Genomic DNA, 8,226 nt, shown 5'->3' on the forward strand with positions numbered 1-8,226 from the left:
GAAGGAAACAAAATGTACACCAGATTTGGGTTTTCTGGAAAAAGTTTAGCAATAAACATAATTTTGAAGATTGTAGCACAGAGTATATGCACATGAACGTGATGTAAATGAAATGACTACCACTGCAGTTTCTTTTGATGATAGCTCTCTTCTTGAGACTGTAAAGAAGAAGAAAGACTTACAAGACTAGTTTAATCTGTAGTACTGGATTTCCTACACATCAAGCTTCTGGACCCAGGGTAGCTTTTCCTGAAAGCTCTCCACATTACCTTAGTACAAAGCCTGAATCTGCACTTGGTAGTAATCATTTAGCAAAATAAAGATACGTGCAAATTAGTGCCCTCTGCTTGATGGAAATCCTGTGCCATATGGTCTTGTTCTTTAGCTATCTCAGCTTTATGTGTTTTCAAGACACCTAAAGGAGGCTATGAAATTGAGCAAGTACCAATTTTAAAAACAATGATCTAAAACTCTCAATCTCCAATGCTGATTAATGGCAACAAAGACTAGATGGAGCTAATAAGAGGTGGCTGTGTTTATAGAGCTTTCCATTTTAATAGAGTAATGTAATGGCCAAATTATTTTCACTCTCACTATCAATATTAAATCATAAATTCAGCTAATATAGAATTAGATCTTGTATGACCTCATAAACAAAATTGGTGAAATCCAAGAAAATTTAGGGCATCAAGATGAGCTTAGAGTCTTTTTTAATGTTTTTTGGATTTTTGCTGTAACACCATGACAAATTGGAATAATTACTGCTGAAGGAAAATGAGATAGTAAAGCAGAATGACTCCAGAAGAAAAAGTTAATCTCGTATTACTAAACTCAAATGGAATGTAATATGAGAAATATTGATTATAATTGTTCATTATGCCTTTGTAACATTTTAAATAATGAAAAATTTTAGACCATGGCATAGGGCAGTATTTATCAGGCATAATAGACTTTATTTTCAAGAATAACTATTTACTTTTTACACGTGGAGCATTACTAAAAACTTACACAGAGATGGTATCTGTGCTTCATATCATTTTCTCATAGACGTAATATATGATTTCAGATACGTGTTTCTCTATCTGAGTAGGAGGGAAGGAAATGGGAGAACAAGATTTCGTAAGTAAAAATTTTAATATTTATTTCTATAAAAATCATACATTTATCAGTTTCCTGTGTATTGAATTTATTTCTTCCTAAATGCAGTATATCAGTGACACCAAATCCAAATGCATTTCACACATTCACTGAAACCAAGTAATTTGGTTTTCATATGTAGTTTTCAGTGATCCTATAGAACCTGAATGTTAAAGCAGTCACAATACTTCATGTATTCTTGTTATAATTTTTAATAACAAAATATTGCAAGGAATAATTGAAAACTATAGGTCCTATTGATGCCTAGGAGATACTAATATTTTTCTACACTTGGCTCAATTTCCTCTATTTTTTAAAAAAATCTACAACTAAGACAAAAGCCCTTCCTGCTCCCACTTCTTCTTTCCCACTCACACCTCATAAATATAATTCTTTAGTTTGTGTTTCCATTCACCTATGTTGTTTTTGTACTTTTATTATATGTAAATATATCTACTGCAATATACAATATTATTTTCATGTATAAAATTTTACATAAATGGTATCAAATGTTAAGTATTTTAGTGTCATTTTGCTTTAGTCAGCATTGTATTTTTTTTTGAGAATTATACCTGTTGACATAGGTAGATATAATTCATTCATTTTTATATTTTTCACTTTTGTCTGATATCTTTTCCAGTGAATAAACAATGGTTTGTTATCCATCCCCTTATTTAGGTTGTTTCAACTATTAGGCTATTTCCGTGTGTTTGCTTTTACAAACAGTGCTGAAATTAGCACACTTTTCTATGTTTTCTTGTGCACATATGCAGGAGTTTACGAAAGACTTCTGGAAATGCAGCTACAAGTTTTAATATGTATGACAAATTCTTCCAAACTACTCTACCAAATTTCTATTCAAATATCTCTGCCAATATATGCTACCACAGACAATAGGAGACCTGGTTTCCCCACACTTGGATTTATCAGACATTATTTTTGCCAATCTGATGGATATAAAATGTCATTTTATTGCAGTTTTAGTTTGTATATCCTTAATGGAATATAACATTCTTTCAATGTTAATTTGCAGTTTATGGTCTCTTCTATCAATTATCTTTTGTTAAACATTTTCAATAACTAGCTTCTCTTTTTCTTGATTGGAAGGAATTATTTGCATATTCCATACACTAATGAATTTTGGTTTTCTGAACTGAAAATATCTTCTCTATATCCAGATTGATTTTTCATCCTTTTCAGGGTAATCTGCTTAAGAAATATAGGAACAGCAAAATTTTTTAAATACTTTTTTTCTCCTAAACATCTAGTTTTGCTTTTCATTTCATACCTCTAATGCAATTAGAAAAATGTGTGTTTTATATAAAGTAGGGATATATTTGATCTTAGTTATTTCTGTATGTATAGCCAATTACCCCAGAACCATTTACTGAACAGATCGAGCCATGTATATGTGGTCCTACCCGTGTGTGTGTGTGTAGAACCCTTGATCTGTTCAGTAAATGGATTTTTCTATCTATTACTTTTTCAGTTAAACTTTTATTTACTATAGTTTCATAATATATTTTGAATGAGTAGACCATTATCATTTTTGTTTCTTGAAAAGTCTCAACAATTTTAGGCACTTCATAGTCTAATATAAATTTTAGGATGAGTTTATCATGCTCCATAAAAATGATAAAATATTGGGGTTTTTTGAAATTATAGATAAATAGGAGGAAGAACTCATATATTTGTTATAGTAAGTCTTTTTTTTTTTTTTTTTTGAGACGGAGTCTCGCTCGGTCACCCAGGCTGGAGTGCTGTGGCCGGATCTCAGCTCACTGCAAGCTCCGCCTCCCGGGTTCACGCCATTCTCCTGCCTCAGCCTCCTGAGTAGCTGGGACTACAGGCGCCCGCCACCTCACCCGGCTAGTTTTTTTGTATTTTTTAGTAGAGACAGGGTTTCACCGTGTTAGCCAGGATCGTCTCGATCTCCTGACCTCGTGATCCGCCCGTCTCGGCCTCCCAAAGTGCTGGGATTACAGGCTTGAGCCACCGCGCCTGGCCTATAGTAAGTCTTATTTATAAGTAATATATCTCTACATTTAATTAGGTCTTTTTTAACTTTCAATAAAGGTTTATGACTTTCTCATTAAAGTCTTGCCTCTGTGAAGTTACATCTATTTCTAGTACTCTCGTTGCTTCTGTGATTGCTGTGTTTTGAAATTATATTTTTAATTATTTGCTGTTTGTATATATGAATCGCTTTAATTTTTAAATAACCATTCTCTGTAACTTCTCTTGGACTTTCATATATGTAATCATAATCTTTACAAATTATGACAGTTTTATATTTTTCTAACCCTTGCAAATTTATTTTGCATACCTTTTTCATTTAGCAGGCACTCCAATACAATGATGAATAGAAGAAGGCATTGGGGCCTTGTTCTCGATTTAAAGGCATGTTTTTAATATTTTATTATAAGGTATCTTGGTTAATATGGGTAATATTTGGTAGCTAACTTTTTATCATATTAAATAGGATCTCTTACTCCTATTTGTTAAGAGTTTATATTATAAAGGAGTCCTGAGTTTATTGAATGATTTTACTGCATGTATTGAAATAATCATGTGTTTTAAAAACTGTTAATTTGTTATTGTGATAAATTACACTAATACATATTTTAACATTGTTATGCTTGCATTCTTAAGAAAAAATTCATCATTCTTTGTCATGATTTCAATGTGCATGTTTTTCTTTGTTATATTTGGTAATGTTTAAGCTATTATTTTTATATCCATTTTTATAAAAGACAGTGGTCTGAAATTTTCTTTCATTAACATCCCTGACAGATTTTATCAAAGTATAGTTTACCAAAATGTAAAATTGTTGAGGAGCTGTCTTACTTTTTCTTTTTCTTTAGAACAGTGTGAATAAAATAGATACTATCAAACCCTTGTTTACTGAAATTGTCTTGTAAATATATTTAGATTACATGTTTTTGCCTGTTTCAGTCATTGTTGGTTTGGCTTTGTTATTGTCGTTTTTGTTGTTGTGTTTTCCACCAACGCTTAAATTGTTGACTACTGATTTAATTGCATTTATTTTAATAGGATTACTGAGACTTTTATTTATTCTTGTATCTATTCCATAAAGTGTATTATTTTCTAAAAAATATATTTTCAAAATAATTAGCAAAGTGTTATTTTGTGATTGTGTGGTCCAGTTTTCATTAAAGTTTTTCTCTCTTATTAATCTGCTAGTGATTTGTCTATAGTATTAGTTTATCGTAAAGAATTAACTTTGAGCACTTTTTACTCTATTGTTTCTATATTTTTTTATTGTGATAAGAACACTTAGCCTAAGATTTACTCTCATGACAAATTTTTAAGTGTACAATGCAGTATTGTTAAGTACAACTGTACAGCAGCCCTCTAGAAGTTATCTTTTGTAAATAAACCATGTACCCCTTGAACAGAATGTCTCCATTTCCGCTTCCCTCCAGCCCCTGATGGGGTTAGCTATTGGTTATTTTCCATTTAAAGATCTTCTATTCTCATCTTTATTTTTTTCCTTCTTTCTACTTTCTTTGGGTGACTTCATTACTCTTTTTCTACCTGTGTAAACTGGAAGTTGTGCTGATTTTTGTTTTTTCTTCTTTCCTAATAGACACAATTAAGGCTTTTGCCTTATAATTGTGGTTTTAGCCAAATCCTACACATTTTGATTTATACTATTTGCATTATCATTCAGATAGAACTATTTTCTAATTTCCATTATCATTTCTTCTTAAAGTGTTTCATGAGTTATTTATGCCCTTTTTAAAAAAATTTCCAAATACAATGTGTTACCTACTTGACTCTTAACATGTCAGGGATGGTAACAGAGACCTGGTGTCTTCTGACTTTTGCTTTTCTAACCTGTAGCCACTAAGTGTGAGTACATCTTCATCCACCTTGGGGAGGCTGGTGTCCAGACTGGCAATGCCTGCTGGGAGCTCTACTACCTGGAACACAGCATCCAGCTCAATAGCCCAATGCCAAGTGACAAGACCACTGGGTAAGGAGATGATTGATTCTACGCCTCTTCAGTGGGCAGGCAAGTTTGTGTCCAGGGCAGTATTTATAAACCTGGAACCCATAGTCATCGATGAAGTTTGCACTGGCACCTACCACCAGCCCTTCCACCCTGAGCAGCTCATCACAGACAAGGGAGATGCTGCCAATAACTACGCCTGTGGAGATCACGACATTGGCAAGATCATTGGTCTTGTCTTGGACCAAAGTCGCAAGCTGGTTCACCAGTGCACACGTCTTCAGGGCTTCTTGGTTTTCCACAGCTTTGGTGGAGAAACTGGTTCTGGGTTCACTTCTCTCTGTTGATTATGCCACAAAGTCTAAACTGAAGTTCTCCATTTGCCCAGCCCTGCAGGTTTCCACAGCTGCGGCTGAGCTCTACAACTCCATTCCACCACCAGCACCACCCTGCAGCATTTTGTGCCTTCATGGTAGACAATAAGGCCATCTATGGCATCTGTTGTAGAAACCCCAATATTGAGCACCCAAAGTACCCTAATCTTAACTGCTTTCTTAGCCAGATTGTGTCCTCCATCACTGCTTCTCTCAGATTTCATGGAGTCTGACAGAATTCCAGACTGACCTGGTACCCTCTTCCTGCATCCTCTTCTCTTTGGTCACATATGTCCTGTCATCTCTGCTGGGTAAGACTACCATGCATAGCAGAGGTCACCAGTGCTTATTTTGAGCCAGGCAACCAGATTGTGAAATGAGCCAGGCAACCAGATTGTGAATCACTACGGTAAATACATGGCTTACTGCCTATTACACTGTGGTAATGTGGTTCCCAAATATGTCAATACTTACTGCTGTTCCACTAACAAGACCAAATGCAACATCCAGTTTGAGGATTGGTGTTTCACTGGCCTGAAAGTTGGCATTAATTGCCAGCTTCCCACTGTCGTACCTGCTGGAAATCTGGCCAACATAAAGAGAGCTGCGTGCATGCTGAGCAACACCATAGCCATTGCTGAGGCCTGGGTTTGCCTAGGCCACAAGTTTGACTTGAGTTATGCCAACTGTTCCTTTGTTCACTGGGAAGTGGGTGAGGGGATGGGAAAAGAAGCATTTTCTGAGGGCTGTGAGGACATGGCTGCCATTGAAAAGGATTGTGAGGAGGTTGGTGTGGATTCTGTTGAAGAAAAAGAAGAGGAACACTAATTTTCCATTCCTTTCAGTCTTGCAGCATATCATACTTCCAGAATTTCAGCTTTGACATTAGCTGACAGGCATTAAAACTTTCCAGTTAGATCGTTTTCACTCAGTAGTAATCATGCCTTTCCCTGTGTGCCTACAAGATTTTTCCATCATGTCTCAAATTAAAGGCTTGAAGTAAATAAAATAAAAATTCCATATATATGGAGATAATATTTGCTATGGTTTTTCAATTTAAACTACCAGCAGAAGCATGATCTGTATGACTCATTTTATGCCAAAATATGTTATTTCTTAATAGTTTCATACTTGTTTAAAAAATGAAAATGCTTTAATTCTTGAGTACAGATTTCTAACGTACATTCTAATATTCATAATGTTAAGAAATATATTTTAATTTTAATTAATTTTATTTTTCATTTTAAAGCCAAAGCATTAGTAGGAAATAAGAAGGTTACAGAAAAATAATAAAAGAAACCATTCACCAGTCCACATAAATATTTAGTACATATAAGGACTGTAAAGAGCAGGTACACAGGACATTATGAATGTTTTTAATATCACTGGACCTTATGCTTAAAAATGGTTAAGATGGTAATTTTATGTTATATGTATTTTTACCACAGTGAAAAGAGCAATTATAAGGTTGATACGTTAGAAATCTGTACAAGGTCCCTCCTGGTATATATTCATCCTGGACTTTTCTACTGAGCTCCAACTGCATGTGTGACAATCTTACTTTATATATCCAATGGACATCTCAAATTCAATATACTCCAAGTGGAACTTCTCATTTGTCTTGTATCCAAAAGCTTATTCTCTAAAAGAATTTCTCATTTCAATAAAGTTTCATATTTACTTGGAAGAAAACCCATAGACTCTCCTTTTTTACAACCTATATCCATTTTACCAGAAAATCCTAATGGTTCCATCTTCAAGACATATTCAAAAACAAACTATATTTTCTCACATCCCCCAGGCAGACTCATTCAAGCCACCATGATCTCTTGCCTGGATTATGGCAATAGCCTCCTTATCCATCTCTGTATTTGCGTTCTTTCTCCCTACAATTTATTCTTAAGCTATCAATCCAAGTGAAAGCATAAGTTACATCATTTCACCTCTAGTGACTTCCTCTCACTCTCGGAGAGAGAAAATCAAGAAAATTGACTGGGCCTGCAAGGCCCTACACCATCTGCTCCCTGTCTCCCATAATTTCATTTGGTACCTCTATGACTCATCTTCTATTATTTTTCTCTGGCTTTCTTTGTTTCAGCCCTACCCACCTCCTTTCCTTTCCTGGAACATTACAGGCATTCTCTCCCTGTGGAGGTTTAGCACTGTCTCTTTTCTTCTTCTACCATGTTCTTTCCCAGATATCCTCTTTGTGTGCTTCTGTCCCTCCTCTGGGTCTTTGTTCAAATTTGGCATTCTTAGTGTGGCTTCTCTGAAAAATGTGTGATCCCTACTTCTGACCTAGCACTTCCTATCTTTCTCCTCCACTTTATTTGTCTCCATAGCACTCATTTCCATGTAATATGCTCAGAAGCCCTTCACTTCCATGGTCCCTTTCCAAGGTCCTGTATTCTTTTTCTTTTTTTTTTTTTAATTTATTTATTATTATTATACTTTAAGTTGTAGGGTACATGTGCATAACGTGCAGGTTTGTTACATATGTATACTTGTGCCATGTTGGTGTGCTGCACCCATCAACTCATCATTTACATCAGGTATAACTCCCAATGCAATCCCTCCCCCCCCCCCCCCCTCCCCATGATAGGCCCCTGTGTGTGATGTTCCCCTTCCTGAGTCCAAGTGATCTCATTGTTCAGTTCCCACCTATGAGTGAGAACATGCGGTGTTTGGTTTTCTGTTCTTGTGATAGTTTGCTAAGAATGATGGTTTCCAGCTGCATCC

At 35.2% G+C, this 8,226-nt stretch overlaps 1 pseudogene; it reads left to right on the forward strand.

The window, feature by feature from the left end:
- Window positions 1-5,099: 5,099 nt before the first annotated feature.
- Window positions 5,100-6,315, forward strand: LOC126932840 (tubulin alpha chain-like; annotated as a pseudogene).
- Window positions 6,316-8,226: the final 1,911 nt, after the last annotated feature.

Source organism: Macaca thibetana, chromosome 12, assembly GCF_024542745.1.
Source record: "Macaca thibetana thibetana isolate TM-01 chromosome 12, ASM2454274v1, whole genome shotgun sequence".
Taxonomy (NCBI): Eukaryota; Metazoa; Chordata; class Mammalia; order Primates; family Cercopithecidae; genus Macaca; species Macaca thibetana.